A 20,947-nucleotide genomic window follows, 5' to 3' on the forward strand; every position below is an offset into this window, starting at 1 on the left:
CGTTTGGAAGTCTCCATAGGGTAAGGGATGCATCAGGGGTGTATTGGGTGTGGCAGTTGTTCACGATGTATGCACACTGCCCCTGTCGATGTTTGGTTCCTCTGCAGACATGTAGCATCACCATGGTACACATAACATGCAGCTGGGTACACCTGAATAGATGGTCAGACTTGTTGACAGTCATCAGTGATGGGATAGTGGATTGTGATGATGGCATCAATGTGTGTAACACTGCCCTCGGACACATACAGTTTGCATTGGCTTGACATGGTGTGGGACTTCTACATCAGCGGATCAATGGTGTATGGCAGTCTCTCCGTGAGCAGCTGTGGGTGTTTAGCTGTTGGCCGACAATTGTGTGCCAGTTCCATGGCTATCACGCATTTGTGCTGCAGAAGGGGGGTGCCAGTGTTGGACCCACATGTTACTCCACATGATGTGTTCATGTGTACTTCAAGTTGCTTCTGCAATCCCAAAAACATGACTAATAAAGGTGTCCCTATGCCTCCAAGGTGCCTCTTCTCATTCAATGCTGGTGTGTTGCCACGGTGCATCCAGCATGTCTGGCATGGTGTTCCCGGATAGTGGCTATGTGTCGATGTGTCGAGTAGCAAGATGCAAGCTGTGTGTGTGGGCTGAGACTGTGTATTGGGCATGATGTCCATGACTGTGTGGGTATTGTGACATGTGCCATCCCCATGCATCCAACGTTGGCCAGGCCCCCATTCTCTGCATCCACCAGACTCAAGCTTGCAGGACATGGTTCTGCCACCTGTCTACACATACCTGGGTGCCCCTCAGGACACTCCACATGATCCCTGACCTCTGCGCATGACTTTTGCTGTACTCAATGTGTCTGTCAGCACGGTTGTGCGGCCACCCCCTCAGCTGGTTGGGCCCATCACGGGTGTGTATGGTGCTCCATGTCTGTCTTGCCTAATACACTGTGACCCGTGTGTCCTGTGCCAGACTCAGGCCCCAGGGTGTGGATGGTTGAAGTCAAAAGAGAACTCAGGCATGTTTAGACTTTACAACACACATGTAAGGTAATAATGCAACCAGCAGGCATCTTCTCTTCATGGTGTGATATTTTATTTTGAGGGGGGGGGATAAAGTGGGGGCTTTCCGGGAGTTTGGAATCCAAAGTTCAGTAGGGGAGTTGGTGTCCTTGCCATTGGAAATCCTCATTGTCCATGCCACAGTCTTTGTCAACATTGGTCAGACAGTGACCAGCAGGGCCATGTGGCAGAGAATGTCTCTTGATGCTGTGATGCTGTTGCTCCAGTGGGCCAGGTGCCAGGCCAGGTGTCCTGGGAGATGGTGATGTAGCGCCGACCCTCACGGTCCTTTCCGTGGACGACCCGGCCTCCTACGGAGACCCTCAGAAGCAGGCCGTGACGATGTTTGGGATGCTCCGTCGGATGTCTCCTCCTCCTCCTGATCCCTCCCTGTGGGTGGTGATGTTCTACGCCGTCTGGCACAGGGAGGGTTGCCCATGTTGTCGGCCATCCGACGGAGTGTATCGTGAATCCCCTGGAACACCGTCACTTGCTCAGCCTGTCTGTCCTCCATCCTCCGTTGGTGTTGCAGTAGACAGGCATGTTGCTGGGCCTGCTGGGTCTTTATCTCATCGAGGCTCCCCTTGATCTCATTGAGGGTGGACACAACCTGGGCCATGCCCGTGGTGTCCTGCCGGTATGTGTCCAGGATGTTACGGACATGGGAATATACTGGTTCCCCAGCCAACTGGTCAGGCTCGCACCTCCGCCGTCCTCCACTCCCACCACCCCTGCCCACTTGCGCCTGGCCTGCCCTTGTGGGTACATCGGGTCTCCGGGACCCCTGAGGGGTGTCATTGACGTTGTCGCCTGCCTCCTCCTGGGTGCCCGGGACACCGTGTCCCTCCTGGCCAGCCTGGCTGCATTGTGGTGGTGGGGCAGGGATCCTGGGTGTCTCCTGGGATGTGGCAGGAGTGGGGGTGGTGGTTGGCACAGTTGTACCTGACGCAGGTGCTGCAGGTGGTTGGACACCAGAGGGGCCAGGTCGGTCGGGGTTCGTCCACAGAGTGGTGAGAGTCGTCGCTGCCGGTGGGATCGGGCTCCCGCAGATCCGGGTCCTGTGAGTCTTCCCCCCCAGTGTTGGGGGGTGAACCACGACGTTGACCTGTGTGTGAGAGAGACAATGTTAATTTTGGTCCATGCAACATCCATGTTTCATCAGTTTCAAAGTTGGCACTTTTCCTCTTGGAATTAGGATCTGTCTTGCATTCCACTCACAGTGCACTTGTGCATGGGTGTGTCCCTTGGGCACCACTTTGGCCCCTTTAACTATGTGTGGCACAGTCTTACTTGCTGCGTCAAGTGTGACTGCAGTCAGCAGTGGAGTGGGCAGGTGTGGCGAGCCATGCATTGGTGCCTTCCGTGTAGCACTGTACATGTGCACATGGAGTGGATCCACACACTTATATAATGCAGGTAGCTGTTGTTGTGCTCGTGAACAGGTTGTGACATGGCCCTGTGTTTTGCCATGGTGAAGAGGGGGGGTTCTGGCACTGGCCACCCTAGGCTACATGCACGCAGTCTACCTGCTGACGAGCAGACATTCCCACACACCACACGGCTGATTTGCTCTCCCTGTGTCTCCCTCCCTCTCTGTCCCCCTCTCCCTCCCTCTGTGTGTCAGCCTCCTCCCTCTGTCCGTGTCCCTGTGTCTCCCTCCCTCTCTGTCCCCCTCTCCCTCCCTCTCTGTCCCCCTCTCCCTCCCTCTGTGTGTCGGCCTCCTCCCTCTGTCCGTCTTCCTGTGTCTCCCTCCCTCTCTGTCCCCCTCTCCCTCCCTCTGTGTGTCAGCCTCCTCCCTCTGTCCGTCTCCCTGTGTCTCCCTCCCTCTCTGTCCCCCTCTCCCTCCCTCCCTCCGTGTGTCAGCCTCCTCCCTCTGTCCGTGTCCCTGTGTCTCCCTCCCTCTCTGTCCCCCTCTCCCTCCCTCTCTGTCCCCCTCTCCCTCCCTCTGTGTGTCACCCTCTGTCACCTCAGCCCAGCTTCCTAGACACACACTTTTTCCAGTCCTTTGAATGGCCCTTGGCTTGTTGATGTGAGTTTGTTTCTGATCTCCAGGCACCCATTGGGTGTAGTGTCTGTGTGTGCGCTGCTGCTGTGGTTGTGTGTGCTGCCACTCTTTCACAGTGTTGGCTGTTCATTAGCTGCTGTCATGTGCAAAACAGTGCCTTCACCCCCATGTGTTGATGCAAGGCGTCCGCCATTTGCTGGCGAGTCTTTCCTGTGTGGGGACACACTGTTTGTCTGGCTGTGACCTGGGCCATATGGGCAGAGGGCATTGTTGTCTGCTTCTGAGTTGCACTATGTGATTTTTGGGGCCCACCCTCTCGCCATCCGGGTTACCGTGTCATGTGTTGGTGTCTTCTGTGGCCTGTGACTTGACATTGTCCAGCTGGGTGCATGGGGCATGGTGGCGGCAGTGGCATGTGCGTGTTCATGGAGTGTGGTTGAGTCATGCGATAGGTTGGGGTGGTTGCGTGCCTGTTAGTGATTTTGGTTGTGGATGACGTTCCCCCCATGTGAGGTGTGTTGTTCGTGTACTCACCCGGGTCTCGGAGTCCTCCTAATCCTTCGACTGCCTCCACCGGCTGTATGGCCATCACCCCCTCCTCCCAGGGCTGGTAGTGTACGGGTCTGCGGGAGGGCCCTCCTCCAGTGGCGTTGGCCTGGTTGTGTTCCTCCAGCATCTTGGCTCGGACCCTCCTCCGCAGATCGTACCACCTGGCTTGGCATTCCTGCCTGGTCCTTCTGGTGTCCGCAACAGCATTCACAGCATCGACGATGGTCTGCCACATGGCTGTTTTTGCTGCCATGCTGGTCTGTCTGACCAATGTTCCAAAGAGCTGTGGCTCGACTCTGAGGATTTCATCAACAAGGACCTCCAACTCTCGGTTACTGAACTTTGGATTCTTGTTAGTGGGCATGGTGAGGGGTGTGGGTGTGGATGGTGGGGGGGGTGTGTGGATGGTTGTGGGTGTGTGGGTGTGGTTGTGCAGGTGTGTGTGTGTGAATGTGATGAGGGGGTGTTTGTGAAGGTGGTTGTGTGAAGGTGTGCAAGTGTAAGGTGTGGTGAAGCTTGTAGTATGGTTCTGTGGTGTCTGACAGCAGTGAGTCTGTTGCAAAGGCTCATGGTTTGTGTGTGTGGGCCCTTTTTATTGGTCCATTGGTGGGTGTGGCTGTGTTTGAAGTTTGGGTGGGTGTGTTATAAGGAGTGGTGGTGTTTTGGGCCTCTGTTTGTTTTTGGCAGTTGCAGGTCAGTGAATGTGTTTTTTTAGTGTTTGTTGGCCATGTTTAGTGGCTTTGTGCCATTCGAATAGTGTATTCTTGTGTTGTTTTGTTTTGTCCTGGTTGTGTACGTGCGTTTTGAGCGTGTGTACGGTGTGTACATTTGCCATTTGGTTGTACGGTGCTGTCCTTGTGTGTGGCTTGGTACGACTCGTACATGCGGTTGTGATGTTGGGGCCTGGGGTGCGCTCCTTACTTAGGAGGTTGTGGTGGGGGTGCGACTCTGACGTACAGGGGTGTACATGCACGGGGGTAGGACACGTGCAGGGGTGGGGGTATGACGCGAACGTACTGGGGTGTACATACACGGGGGTACGACACGTGCACGGGTGGGGGTACGACGCGAACGTACTGGGGTGTACATGCACGGTGGTACGACACGTACAGGGGTGGGGGTACGACTCGAACGTACTGGGGTGTACATACACGGTGGTACGACCCGTACAGGGGTGGGGGTACGACTCGGACGTACAGGGGTGTACATGCACGGGGGTAGGACACGTACAGGGGTGGGGATACAACTCGTACGTACAGGGGTGTACATGCACAGGGGTAGGACACGTACAGGGGTGGGGGTACGACGCGAACATACTGGGGTGTACATACACAGGGGTATGACACGTACACGGGTGGGGGTACGACGCAAACGTACTGGGGTGTACATGCACGGTGGTACGACACGTACAGGGGTGGGGGTACGACTCGAACGTACTGGGGTGTACATACACGGTGGTACGACACGTACAGGGGTGGGGGTACGACTCTGACGTACAGGGGTGTACATACACGGGGGTAGGACACATACAGGGGTGGGGGTACGACGCGAACGTACTGGGGTGTACATACACGGGGGTACGACACATACACGGGTGGGGGTACGACGCAAACGTACTGGGGTGTACATGCACGGTGGTACGACACGTACAGGGGTGGGGGTACGACTCGAACGTACTGGGGTGTACATACACGGTGGTACGACACGTACAGGGGTGGGGGTACGACTCGGACATACAGGGGTGTACATGCACGGGGGTAGGACACGTACAGGGGTGGGGGTATGATGCGAACGTACTGGGGTGTACATACACGGGGGTACGACACGTACAGGGGTGGGGGTACGACGCAAACGTACTGGGGTGTACATACACGGGGGTACGACACGTACACGGGTGGGGGTACGACACGAACGTACTGGGGTGTACATGCACAGTGGTACGACACGTACAGGGGTGGGGGTACGACTCGAACATACTGGGGTGTACATACACGGTGGTACGACACGTACAGGGGTGGGGGTACGACTCGGACGTACAGGGGTGTACATGCACGGGGGTAGGACACGTACAGGGGTGGGGGTACGACACGAACGTACTGGGGTGTACATACACGGGGGTACGACACGTACACGGGTGGGGGTTCGACGCGAACGTACTGGGGTGTACATGCACGGGTGGGGGTTCGACACGTACACGGGTGTACATACAGGGGGGTGTGTACATTAACGGGGAGTGCGACTCGAACGTATGGGTGCTGGGGGGAGTGTTGGGCGCGTATGCGGGGACATGTCTCCATGGTTGCAATGGGATTTCGGTGCGGACGGTGTTTTTACCATACGGTTGTGAGATCGGACACACGGGTTGGATCGTGATTCCTCGGTCGGACTTGACTTTTCACATTTGTACGATAAATCGTCCGAGGACGTGTCGGACACATTTTCCGACCCGAGGACGTGTGGGGAAATATTCCGACTGCGGTTAGTATGGACTTTTTACCATGCGAATCGTGATTGCCAGTTTGTACGGCACTTGTACGATTTGTACGGTAAAAAGACCGGATACGAGTCGTACGGGGAATTTTTTTACCGGATCGTAATCGGCACCTTTGTGTGTAAGTGACTGCATGGGTTGGTGAGTAGCTACATGAGTGTCTATATGGGTTATTACTTGGTTTTTCGAGTATCAGTATGAGTGTCTGAGTGTCTGTATGTTTCAGTGGAGGGTATTACTTAGTGCATAGATGCATGAATGAGTGTGTCACTGTTTGTATGTGTTGAAGACAGTATGTGTGCAGGACTGTATGGGTGGATGTGTGTGTGTATGGGTGTGTTAGTGAGTGAATGACTGTCTCAATAGTGTCTTTATAAGTAACTACATATGTTTTAAACTAGTATATGTGAGTATTGCTGTATGTAAGTGAGTATGTTTGAGAGTTTGGAAGAGTTCCTGTATGAATAAATATGTGTTTCTTTAAGTGATTTTTTAAAAGTGTAAGTATGTGTAACTTTCTGTATTAGTAAGTGTGCTGGTGTGTGTATAACTGTATATGCAAGTAAATGGATGTTTGATTCTTTATTAGCATGAGTGACTTTGTGTGTGAGTACCTCTATGGATGAGTGGCAGTGTGTAACAGAATGCATAGGTGTATGAGTACATATGATGAGTGAGTACATGTATGAGTGACTATATAGGACTGTTGGTGTATGAGTGGATGTGTATGTAGATCGTAGAGTTATTGAATAGGTTATTGTAACTGGTATTGGTATGACCATTGTTTAGAAAATGTTAGTTTCTCTTTTTGAGTGTGTGTATCAAAAGTTATATTAGGGTGAGAGGAGGTCTGCCACTCTGTCACAAGAATGATGTCATCAGTGGTGTCATCAGTGATGTCATGAGTGATGTCACTGACCATGTCATGAGTGATGTAATATGTGACGTCATCAGCAGTGCATTGCGGGCGCGCGAGTTATAGTTAGCTGAACTAGCTATAACGGGGGAATTTCACGGGGTTTGTATGAGTGCAATGTCCAGCTAACTATAACGCCCCTGAAACCTATTGTTTTTTCAGTGAATTTCAAAGGTTTTTTAAATGATAATTTTAAATATGCCTACAGAGATAGGACATGTGAAAAAAGAAGAGAAAACGCACAGTAAGAAAAAAAAGAAATGCAGAAAGAAGCAACAGAAGTCCTCAGAGTTGAAGAAAAGTACAGGAAGAAGGAAAACGTGCAGAAAGAACAAACAGAGGAGCAGAAAGAAGCCTTGTTGCAAAATCATCCTGTACCCTCAATGGATACTGGTGGTAACGGAGTCTGACTAACCAGTCCTAGCGCCAGTGCTATGTTAAAAGACACTTAGAATACAGTGAAAACACCTACATATACTAGGGAACACTATGCGGTGGGGTCCCCCCTGTGATTAGCATGACCTCTTCTGTAAGCCCCTAGTATATAATAGGGCAGGGGGATTAAAACTAACTCTTAAAATGCGCCACAGGGAATGTTTGCACACTGGTGAAGTGAGGGGGGGACTGAGATGACGTGTGCAAACACGCCCTGTCCTGTAGCTGTTTTATTTGGGGGATAAAGTCCCCTTGAATCCTGAGGGTCCCTGGAGTCCAACTAGCCCACTAGGTACCTCCAGTAAGTGCCACATAGCTGCGTTGCTGAGAGGTGTAAAAAGGGGCACGGCCTGGACCACCTCTCTGCAACGCAGTGCAGTGACACTTACTGAAAGCACCTGGTGGGCTAGTTAGCCCCCAGGGTCCCTCAGGATTGAAGGGGAATTATTTCCCCAACAGAAAACGCGCCATAGGGTGTGTTTGCACACGTCACCTCGTGCCCCGTCCCCTCCCTTCACCACTGTGTAAACACGCCCTGTGGCCGTTTTAAGTTGGGAGAATACGTCCCCTTGAATTCTGAGTGTCCCTAGGGGGAAATTAGCCCACTAGCTACGTTCAGTAAGAGCCATTTCAGAGAGGTGTAAAAAGGGGCACAGCCTGCACCACCTCTCTGCAACGCACCACAGTGGCGCTTACTGGCAGCAACTGGTGAGCTAGTTGGCCCCCAGGGTCCCTCAGGATTGAAGGGGAATTATTTCCCCAACTTAAAACATGCCACAGGACATGTTTGCAGACGTCACCTCAGGCCCCATCCCCTCCCTTCACCATTGTGTAAACATGCCCTGTGGCCGTTCTAAGTTGAGTGATTAAGTCCCCTTGAATCCTCAGGGTCCCTAGGGTCAAACTAGCCCACTAGGTACCTCCTGTAGGCACCACAGAACTGAGTTGTAAAAAGGAGCGTGGCCTATAAACACCTGTGTGCACCGCAGCTCCCTGGCGCATACTGGAGGTACCTCATTGGCTAGTTGGCCCTCGGGGACCCTCAGTATTGAAAGAGAATGAATTCCCCAACTTACAACGCGTAACATGCGCGTTTGCACAATGGTGAAGGATGGGGCGTGTCCTGAGTTGGCATGTCTGCAAACACGCCCTGTGGTGCATTTTAAGTTGGAGATTTAATTCCTCTTCAATCCTGCGAGTCCCTGAGGGCCAACTAGGCCATCAAGTACCTCCAGTATGCGCCAGAGAGCTGCGTTGCAGAGAAGTGTTCAGAGGCCACGCCCCTTTTTACAACACTCTGCAACGCTGCTCCGTGGTGCTTACTGGAGGTACCTGGTGGGCTAGTTGGCTCCCAGGGACCCTCGGGTTTGAAGAGGAATTAATTCCCCAACTTAAACCGTGCCACAGGGTGTGTTTGCACACATGTCAACTCAGGCCCCGCCCCCTCCCTTCAGCACTGTGCAATGCCCCGGGGGTGGCGGTCCCCGGGGCAGTGTGGGGGGGTTGGCCCCCGACACTTTTTTTTTGTGCATGCCCCCGCGCTTTTTTTTTTTTCTATCGGCAGGATCCGTGCACCCAGCCGATTTTTTAAAAAAATAAATAATTTTTTTGGGCCTTGGGGGTTCTTGTGGGACCCCCTGAGCAGGCCTAGGGGGTCAGGGTGTTTCTACCCTGCCACCTTTTGCGTTCTGCGTGTTTTTTCTTCTGTTTTCTTGTGCCTCGGTCCGTCGGCATTCTTCTCGTGCAAGATTGACAGGATGAAGAAGGTGCTTCATCATGCTGGCTGTCCCGCATGAGTATTTCTTTGTCGGATCCCCTCGAGACAGCACTTTTTTACAAATCTTGCACGTGACCAAGGTGGCATTGGTCTTCGTTTGCCCCTCGGGAAAAGTAAAACATTTCCACACCACTGAAGAAAAACGTGGTGTGCGTGCTGGCTCCTCCAAAAATTAATCCTCAGATGTATGAGGAGATGCAGGTGATGCCTGCTGCCCTGAAGCCATTTTTAGGAGAAAAATGTTAGAGCTAAGTGTAAACTTAGTCCAAAAAATCTTCTTCTCTGCAAAGAGATGCTTCTCCAAAGAAGGTGAAAGAAGAATGATTGAAATGGGTGAGGTCTTTCAATAGTTAGAACAGGAAGTGTAATGAACCAATCAAATCTCTTTTTCTGCAGGTCACATGGGATCCGCGCACCCTGCGCTTACGCAGCACGCACCCAGCGCGCATCCACGAAATTGAATTAAAAAGAAATATAGGATTAGATGTAAAAATATATTACTTTTAAGACTAGTTTGGAGTTTGTCTTCAATTAATATTCACATGAAATACATATATATATGTTTTTTTAAATGATAAATATTTTGCGGGATCCGTGCACCTACCGCGTCTTGCACGCACATGACGCATCGCGGAAGGGTGTAAACATCGCGTTACGTACATCGAACATGTCGCATATAGGCTGGGAGTCATGTACCGGTCGCGTTGCGATCGTGCACTAAACACGTACCCAACGCATACAATGCGCGGATGCTATTGCGTAGGGATCAAGAACGGTGCGCATAGGGTGCGCGGATCCAAAAAACATGGAAAGAAAATATATAGAATAAAGTTTTGAACATATAGTTAAAAAAATATTCTTACAAATATAAAAAAAATATGAAAAACCCAATAAAAACAAATAATATTTTTTAATTTTGAAAAGATTTAAATGAAAAAATAGGTTAAAAAAATAGTGTTAAAAAAGAATTTAAAAAAAACATAATTAATGATATTGACACTGAAATTGAAAAATATAGAAATCCAATGAAAATCATTAAACATGATATCTTTAGAGATAAATTATAGATAGGAATTAGCATTTAAAAAACCTTTGAAATTCACTGAAAAAACCAAAGGTTTCAGGGGCGTTATAGTTAGGAATTGGCATTTAAAAAACCTTAGAAATTCAATGAAAAAACCATAGGTTTCAGGGGCGCTATAGTTAGCTGGACATTTCCCTCGTACAAAACCCTAGAAATTCCCCCGTTATAGTTAGTTCAGCTAACTATAACTTGCATCCCCGCAATGCACTGCTGATGACGTCACATATTACATCACTCATGACATGGTCAGTGACATCACTGATGACATCTGAAATGACATCACTGATGACATCACTGATGACGTCATCCAGTGAGTGTGTGTTTCTGTAAATTTTAAATATGCTTAATATATATATAGGGAAAAACCTATGGAAGAATGAGTGGGTGTATAAGTGTGTGAATGGATGATTTAGTAGGTGCGTGACTGACTCTATAAGTGAGTCATTAAACGTATCTTGCTGCGGACTAGTGACTAAACTGTGTGAATGTCTGTATCTGTCTGTCTGTTGGTGTATAAGCGGCTGCATGGTTTTGTGAATAGCTATATGAGTGACTCTATGGGTTATTGATTGGTTGTCTGAGTATCTGTATGGGTGCCTGAGTGGTTGTGTGGGTGGGGTGTGTGTGACATACATGTGTGAGTGGGTGATTCTATGGGTGCATGGTTTTAAGAGTGCATCTGTGATGTACTGCATGGTTGGGTGAGTGTATGTATGGGTGTGCTAGTGATTGAATGTACAACTCAATGGTACATGTGTGAGTAACTACATATGTGAAAGGCAGTATATATGTGTGTAAGAGTATATAAGTGGGTATATGTGCGAGTGTGTGATTGTGAGAGTGGCTGTATGGATGAGTGTGTGCTTGTATCAGTGATTGTATAAGAGCGTAAGAATGTGGTACTATTTTTATGAGTAAGTGAACTTGTGTGTGTATAACTGCATAGGTGAGTAAATGGGAGTGTGATTAATTATTTGCATGACTGACTAGGTGTGAGAGTACCTCTATGGATGATTGGTGGTGTGTGAGTGTCTATGTAGGTGTATAAATGCATATGATAGTCCTGTACTGAGTGACTGTAAGTATGAGTGACTGTACAGGTGAGTGAATGGATGTGTGTATAGATATAAGAGTCAATGAGTGGGCATGTAGTTATTGGTATTGGAGTATCTATGGTTTTGAGAATGGATGTCTGAAATTTTGATTGAGTATATCAAAGGGTGTGAGAAGATGCACTAATTTATCACATGGATGACTTCATCAGTGATGTCATCAGTGATGTCATTTCAGATGTCATCAGTGATGTCACTGACCATGTCATGGGTGATGTAGTATGTGACGTCATCAGCAGTGCATTGCGGGGGCACGAGTTATAGTTAGCTGAACTAACTATAACGGGGGAATTTCTAGGGTTTTGTACAATGGAAATGTCCAGCTAGCTATAACACCCCTGAAACCTATGGTTTTTTCAGTGAATTTCTAAGGTTTTTTAAATGCCAATTCCTAACTATAACGCCCCTGAAACCTTTGGTTTTTTCAGTGAATATATATATAGATAGATATATATATATAATATACAGCTACCCCTCCTATTACCTCCAGTAGGGTCCATACAGCAGGATTGCTGAGAAGTTGCAGAGGCCACACACCCTTTCTCCACCACTCTGCAAATGTGCCTCCCAGCATGCACTACTAGTTGGAGGATAATGTCCCTTTGGCTCCAGAGGGACTATGTGGGCCAAGAAACCCTCCTGGTACCTCCTGTAAGTCCTAAGTAGTGGAATTCCTGGGAGCTGGTTGGAGGCCCAGCCCCCTTTCCACACTACTCTGCAAATGTGACTGCTAGTTAAAAAACCTTAGAAATTCACAAAAAAAAACAAATTTACAGGGATGTTATAGTCAGCAAATAGAATAAAAAAAGATGGAAATTCACAAAAAGAAAACAAAGGTTACAGGGATGTTATAGTTAGCAAATAGAATTTAAAAAAACCTTGGAAACTCACTAAAAAAACTAAAGGTTACAGGGACATTCTAGTTAGGCTGACATTTCACTCGTACAAAACCAGAGAAATTCAGCCTTTACAGTTACCTGAGTTAACTATAACTTGCACCCCCGCAATGCACTGCTCATAACCTCACATATTACATCTCTCATGGCATGGTCACTGACATCACTGATGACATCCCTGATGACATCATCCATATATTCTCTGAAGAACCCACTAACACGTCAAAATAATCTTTTATACACCCACTGTCACTGCCACTCCCATTCAACCATTCACAAATCCCTTTGACAGAACCTTACCAGTACCAACACAGCCAGTCACTAGTTCATAGATCTACACACATCCACTTGTTCACCCATACTGCCACTCAGACACCCACTCAGTCACCACTACAGACATTGACATATCCACTCATACACCTAAACAGGCACTCACGTGAGTAACCCATATACCTACTCACACACATACACACTCACTCATTCAGTCAGTCATACAGGTATGTACTAACCCAAACAGTTACATACACATCCACTTAATTGCTCATACAATTAGTAACATATAGCTAATTCTGACGTGACGCACCTTGCAGAGCAGCTGACTCTGGGGTCGCTGTTGATCTTTTGGTCTTTTAAGGGCCGTTGTATCGCTGCTGCTATTTGTGACCGAATTTGTACTTTTACCTTGTATAATCTGCTGCTAGACCGCTTTCGGTCTTTGACTGTGTATTTTAACTTGTACCAGGCTTATCCCCCACATACTCGCACCTTAAAAACAGCCACTCTCACCTGCTGCTTGAGCGGGACCCCTTCCTTTTGCGCTGTGTCCGCGCCATCTTGGGACAGTCGGGGGTGTGAGCAGACGCCATATTGGTAGGGGCACGAGCATCATTAGGTGACAGAGTATAAAACAGAGGTCCTTAGCATAAGAGTAGATAGTGAGAGCATTTCGACATAGACTACAATGAGCGCTATGGAAAGTCTTCCACTGTCCAGCCGGACAGAGGAACATTTATTCAAACAAATACACAGGGAATGAACGGAATAAGGGAAACAGCAAAAGGTGGAAAAAAGGCACAATCCTGTACAGGCTTTTAAAATCTTATCAGGCAACAGTTCAGATTCTAGTCCTGATGATGATCCCACAGTATTAAGAGCTAGGGATCGAAACGTCGACTTGTTTAGCAACACCGCAATTTAACCACTGTGTAAATCATATTGTGATGTTTGTTGGTATGAGCTTACTTAAGATTATTGTGTAATGTAAGCCACTTTTTGCTCTTTAATTTTTTGCCTGCTATTTCGTTCTTGTTTCCATTCTTTCAATTCCTTTCCTTCCAAGCTCGGTACAGGATTGTGCCTTTTTTCCACCAAAAAGGAGGTGGGGTGGGCCTGATTTATAGGGAGGAACTTCGGGTCAACCTGCTACAGGTGGACGAGGTTGAGGGAATTGAAGTGATGGGCTTTTCATTCCACGCAGCTAGTGGTAATCTACTCACAGGCCTGCTCTGCTATCGCCCCCAGGGAGTATTACTCCACTGCACCCCCTCTTGAACATCTTTACTAATCTATCACTATCACACTCCAAAATGATCATACTGGGGGACTTCAACTGGTGGGAGAACGCCAGTATGAAGAACCAGCTAAGGGACCTGACCTATACTTGCAATTGTCTTGGCCTCCAACAACTAGTCACCTCCGCTACTCATCGGGGAGGTCACATACTTGATCTCCTCTTTGCAATTGAGCCTGAGGTAGAACTTCTAAATAATTCACCCCAAATCTGGAAAGACCACTACCTTATTCACTTCAAAATACAGTTAGTCGACCTTCCAGCCCAAGCTAAAACCGAAGTGCTGTATCGGAATGGGAGAGACTGGACTAAACTAGCAAGGACGGGCACTCTCTTAATTCCCCCTACAGTAAGCTTATTTCAAGCTTCCAGTACGGTGGAGGCGAACTATAACGTCTATCATGAGTTCATCACCACCGATCTAGACCGTTTAATCCCCATGAAAAAGATGAAAATCAGGAATAAAACCTCAGCGCCCTGGTACGATGAAGACCTGAGAATGCTAAGACCAAACTGCAGAAGGGCCGAAAGGAAATGGAGGAAGGGATACTTAGACAGGGACAAGCTCACGCTAAAATCAGCACAGAGCAGTTACAAGTTGCTCATTGCAGAGCGTAAGGCCAACTTCTATGCCGACTCGATAGTGCAAGCATCAAATGGGGTTAAGGAACTGTTTAAAATTGTAAGAACCATTTCGGCCCCGCGCTGCCTAGAGAATAAAGTAGTAGCCTCACAAAAGCTGTGCAACGAAATTGCCATTCATTTCAAGGATAAAGTGGCTAAGATAGTCGATCTTTTTAAGGGCAACAAAGTAACCAGTCAGGATTTAGATAAGGAGGCGACCAGGGAGAGGCCGACCCGCCATTGCTCCCTGGCTTCTTTTCCCACTTTCACGGATCTGTCGTTCGATACGACAGCTCACAGTATCTCCTCCGGTTCCCCCCTTGACCCCCTGCCTCAGAAGGCGTGGAAGACCTATGGCCGCCTGACCTTCCCCTGGCTGCGCCAGATTTGCAACCAGTCCCTGGAAGTGGGCCTGGTCCCAGAGGGTTGGAAACAGGCGATGGTCTCACCCCTCATCAAAAAACCTACCCTGGATCCTACCAACCCGGCTAGCTTCCGACATATCTCTCTCCTTCCTTTTCCTATTAAAATTCTAGAAAAGGTCATTAGCAGGTCCCTCTCCGACTACTTAGAGGAATACCATCTGTTGGACAGGGACCAGTTTGGCTTCCGTCCCGGACACGGAACGGAGTCAGCTCTGGTCACCATGCTGGACAACATGCGAATGCGGGCTGACAACGGGAGCACCGCTGTTCTAGTGCTCCTGGATATGTGAGCCGCATTTGATACAGTGAGTCATTCAATCCTGCTGGAGCGCCTGGAGGAGTTTGTGGTGAAGGGCCGGGCACTACAGTGGATCCGCTCCTATCTGGCGGGAAGACACCAATTGGTGACTCTGGGGCCTTTTTCCTCTGAAAAATCCCCCGTAGCCTTTGGAGTGCCTCAGGGCTCCAGCATCAGCCCCATACTGTTTAATATATATCTACAGCCGCTGTTTGCGATCATCAAGGCGTCAGGGGTGGAGTTAATCAACTACGCAGATGATACGCAGCTGGTTTTCTCACTGGAAGGAAAACAGTCAGTCCCCCTTGAACAATTTCAAAATTGCATGAGGATGACCATCGACTGGCTACAGAATAACTGCCTGCAGTTCAATGCAGATAAAACCGAGCTACTCTATTACTCACCGTTAAGACAGATCCAACATTTACCAGTGGACTTCAGGCTCGTTCCGGACGAGGCTCCACTGGCGCCAGCCAAAACAATACGGAATCTCGGTTTTTTGTTCGACACTAATCTCCAGCTGGACTCGCAGGCAAATAAGACGGCCAGCGTGTGCTTCGGGTTACTACGGCTTCTACGCTGAATCCTTCCACTTCTGCCCAAGGACGCCCGTAGCATGGTTGTAAGGAGTATGGTACTAAGCAGAATGTATTACTGCAACTCCTTGTATTTAGGAGCCCCTCAATACATTCTGCAGGGGCTACAGAGAGTCCAGTCAGCTGCTGCGAAACTGGCGTTAAATCGCAAGCATGACTCTTCTTCTACTCAGGCGCTATATGAGCTCCATTGGTTGCCAGTTAGAGAAAGGGTTCTTTTTAAGTCCCTCTGTTTAATCTACAAAGCTACCCACAGGATGGGCCCAGCCCCTCTTCAGGAAAGATTTACCCGCTATTCCCCCACAAGACAGTTACGTTCTTCTAACGCCAGTCTGTTGGTTCAACCTAGATTCAAACGATCAAGGATGGGCGGAAGGGCCTTCAGTGTGGTGGGTGCTCGGATGTGGAACGAGCTCCCTCAGGGGATTAGACAGATGAACTCGCTAATGGAATTCAGAAAGAGCCTTAAGACCTGGCTCTTTCCAGTAGCCTGATGGCCCCCTGATCGACCCCCCTCAGCATTGGTGATTCCATTCTGTCAGAGCGCCTGGATACCCGTAGGGTCACAGCCTGCGCTTTATAAATTTCAATACAATACAATACTCAGTCACTGACAGAAGCATGTACTCATCCACATAGCCACTCTCATATTCTGTCATGACCCCCATAGTGCAGTATGAAAGCAGGAAGGAATGGTGTGTGAGAACTACTGGGTTCAGAGTGCAATGGTGCTACAGCTGGATCTTATCCGGGGAAGTGGGACTGCCCATATGAGCCCATACCCAGAAGAGATCAGGTGCTTGTCATTTTGAATTATGAGACATTGGTCCTTGGCTTGGTAAAGGAGAATTCCAGTGATTATCTGCTGTTCGAGGCCTCACCGAGGAGAGACCACAGTGTATTGCCCTGCTCGGACTTGGGAGTAGCTGTTACAATGGAGAAGAGCCCCGCCCACCTTTCACAGAAGAGTGATCACTGATATCCCGTAATTCTACAGAGCAGGATTCTGCTGTTCAGGTGCTCGCTCACCAAGAGAGAAGGAGACCTCTACGCTCTCGTAGTAAGCGTATCTTTTTCCTTCAAGATTCTTATTTGTATATACGCACTGGGGAACGGAATATCTCCATTTTTTCCTGTGCTTTCTATATTCCTCATTGTGATGGACGTAGGCTTCCCTTGCGTCCCTGTTCAACAGAGCCTTGTTTGCAGCAAGGTGTACAGGCCTACCTACGCGCTGTCTGCTTATTACTTGGTTGCGGAGGAAGCTTTCTCCTCACACTCTATCTACATGTTTTGTTATGACTTGGTATTCTGGGTGTGAGAGACATCTCACTTAGCAGGAGCTCATCATACACAGACAATTGGCATCGAGGACTGTTCTACCCAGCTATTGACGGCCTTCCTCAGATCACAGTTGCCTGTACGAGAGCCTGAGTATGAGATTAGCATGTGAGTTGATTAATTTAGGTGGAGTAGCTTTTTGACCGCCTATCGGGCACGTATAGTTGTTGTGAGTGATAAATGGTTATAATTCTTGCCCTTGCTCTCACATACAGGGTGTCACCATCCACGTCTGAGAACCTCAAAGGAAGAGGTCATTTGCCCATCAGACAAGGAGAGAGGAGGCTGCTACCTTTTGTTTGTTTAACTTGTTTTTTCCCTTTCCCTTGCTTACTACTGCACAGGGAAGGTTGTTCAGGCTCCCTGTGGAGTATTGCAAAGGGAAATTTGGAACTGTATATCGCCCTTGCTGGATCTGTTTCAGAAGGTTAGTAGTGGTAACCAGTTCTAGTCTGACAGATTGACAAGACCAAGTTGCATACCCAGCCTGGGCGATAGACACTAAAATGGTCCTCGCCTCACTCTTAGACACTATGACTTCTATGCAGGCAGAGGTTAATGCCTTCTGAACTGAGAACCAGGAACTCAGAAGTGAGATGAGTCTGCCTCAGCACCGGTAAACGGCCGACCCTTTAGGGCCATCAAATCCCACAGGAGAGAGAGCTACTGGAGCAGGAGTTTTTAGCAGCCTCTCACTCAACCCTGCCCTTTTCCCTAGAGACTGCACCTGTGCACATCATCCAGTCCCCGCAAATACCTCTGGCAGCCCCAGAGCGCTTCTACGGAGACCTGAGGAAGTTCGGTATCTTTCTCAACCAGTGTAGATTACACTTTTTGTGCAAACCTACCATCTTCCAAGATGATCAGTCCAAAACTGCCTTCATAATGTCCTACTTGGGTGGTAATGCAGCGAGTTGGTCAATTCCCTTGATAGAGAGAGATGACCCAGTTTTATATAGCTTCACTGATTTCTACATGGAGATGCACAAGTTGTTTGTTAGGAAATACCACCTGTTAACTTCTGATTAGGAGTTGATTAACCTCAAGCAAGGCACTCAGGATCTACTTGCCTACACCACAACATTCAATCGCCTTTCAGTCGAAACAGATTGGCCACAGGAAAAAACAACCACTCTGTTTTATCAAGGGCTTTGTGGGGAGCTAAAGAATGTTCTGGCTCAGGTGATCCATCTACCTCTTACCTGGCAGGAATTAATCGAGCTTGGTGTACAGCTAGATCAACGGATGCAAGAAAGAAAGAGTGACCGTGACAGGAGCGATTTCAAGTGTTTCATGCTTCGTGTTTGTCCTGCTCCTGGAGAAGGTACTGAAGCCCCTAAAGGAGCAGAGCCCATACGAGGACCCCTCACTGGAGAGGAATGAGAAAGATGACGTAAGAAACAGCTTTGCCTCTATTGTGGAAAGGGAGGACATTTCATCAGGGAATGCAAGGCCAGAACAAGGCTGTTAGACAAAACTCCTTTCTTTAAAACCCAAGTAGTGGTACAGGGGCCATGGGAGAGAGCTGAGAATTGAAAAACTGAAGGCATTGAGCAAGGACGAGAACCCTTGCTCAGGGCAAAAGGACAAAAAGACTTTACCCGTGAACCCAAACATCTTAGAGCATTCCGTTCCTCACATCAACGTGTGCATGTCCTTGTGGTTGGATGACAGGGTATTGACAGAGGTACCTGCTTTAGTGGACTCAGGGGCAATGGGTAACTTCATTGATTGAACGTACGCAAAGGACATCAGAGTGCCTGTCAGAAGAAACAGGTACTAGAGCCGGTGAAAGCAGTAGACAGAACTGCATTAACATCTTGACCCGTCTGTTATGAAACTCAACCCATAGTCATGCATTATGGAAAGGAGCATTATGAGAGCATCCAATTCGATCTCGTAGATGCCCCACACTTCGGTTGATTCCTGGGGATGTCCTGGCTGATGCTGCATAACCCCACAGTAGGATGGGCCAGTCGATCAGTAACATTGGATTCCCTTTATTGCAAAGAGCATTGTACGAAAGACCAAGCCATCCTGTTGGATCCATCAGAAACCCAAGCTCCGCTTTCATCCGTAGGATGTGAGGACCATGTTCTGGGATGCATGACCACAGTACCTCCCGAGAATCATCCATACAGTTCTGTATTCGATAAAAAGGAAGCAAGCCATCTACCTTGCCATAGGGAGTATGACTGCTGGATCGATCTGGTTCCAGGGGCAACAATACCTTGTAATCTGATTTATGCTCTGACCGAGCCAAAACCGAACATCTAAGGGAATATTTGGACGAGAATTTGACAAATGGGTTTATATGTCCCTCATTGTCCCCTGCTTCTCACTTCTTCATCCCCAACAAACAAGGTGATTTAAGGACTTGTATTGACTACAGAGCCATCAACAGAGTTACTGTACCCCTTGCCCCTTATTCCTGTGTTGATGGACCAGCTGAAAGGGTCAATCATATTTAAAAAGTTAGACCTCGTTGGCGCATATTATCTTGTGAGGATGAAGCAGGGAGAGGAATGGAAGACGGCTTTCTGGATGAAGCTTGGGCTCTTCGAGTACCAGGTGATGCCCTTCGGCCTGTGTCGCATCTTCAGCCTTCCAGTTCTTCATGGATGAGATGTTAAGGGGTCTCCTGGATATTATGTGCATGGTCTATATCAAGGATATCCTCATCTACTTATCCAATGCAATGGCGCATGTCACACATGTGAAGAAGGTCCTGGCCAGGTTGCAAGAAATCTTTGTATGCCAAATTGGAGAAGTGCTTGTTTTACGCCTCTGAGGTCGAGTTCCTGGGATATGTTATTAGCGCCAAAGGCATATGAATGGATACCAGAAAGGTGTACGCTATTATCCAGTGGAAGACACCAATGAACCTAAAGACCTTGCAGAGTTTTATCAGCTTCGCCAATTTTTACAGGAGGTTCATCAAGGATTTCTATCACATCATAGAGCCTTTTACCTGTTTGTTTAAGAAAGGGTCAGCCTTCGTGTGGACAGAACAAGCTGAGACCGCTTTCCAAAAGTTAAAGTCCAGATTCACTCAGGAGCCCATATTAAGACATCCAGATGCGCAACTGCCTTTTTTGTTGGAAACAGATGTATCATACCATGCTTTGGGAGGGATTCTCTCACAAAGACATCCGGATACAGGATAGCTGCATGCAGTGGCCTTTTATTCAAAGAAACTCACCCCATGCGAATTGAACTACAGCATTTCCAACAAAGAGCTATTAGCCATAAAAAGAGTGAGTGAGGAGTGGAGACACCACTTAATGGGGGCCAAACACACTGTGGAAATCTATACAGATCATCAGATTTTGTTATTCTTGAAGACGGCCCATACTCTCACACCCCGACAGCTCTGTTGGTCCCTCTTCTTTGCAGACTATGACTTCATCATTAAATACAGACCAGGGATTCAATATGGCAAGGCGGATGCCTTATCCAGAACTGAAACCAATCTGAGGGAAGAGGAACAGCCAGCAGTACAACCTCCCCAGATGCTACGCAGCACCTCCTTCCAGGACAAAGAGATTGCCTTGATCACGGAGGAAGACTTCCTGGAAGACCTGAAAACAAAGCTGTCTGAAGTGGAAAAGCAGGCCTGGATGGAAGAAGACCCCAGCAAAAGAAGCAAGAAGGAAGGCCTGCTGTACCGTCTTCATGCCTTGTATGTACCTGAAGCTGCATTACAGGAACGCGTATACCAATGGGCTCACGACTCCTCCTTGGGAGGGCATATGGGGGTTTATAAGACC

Source organism: Triturus cristatus, chromosome 1_2 (genome assembly GCF_964204655.1).
Source record: "Triturus cristatus chromosome 1_2, aTriCri1.1, whole genome shotgun sequence".
In the NCBI taxonomy this organism is placed as follows: Eukaryota; Metazoa; Chordata; class Amphibia; order Caudata; family Salamandridae; genus Triturus; species Triturus cristatus.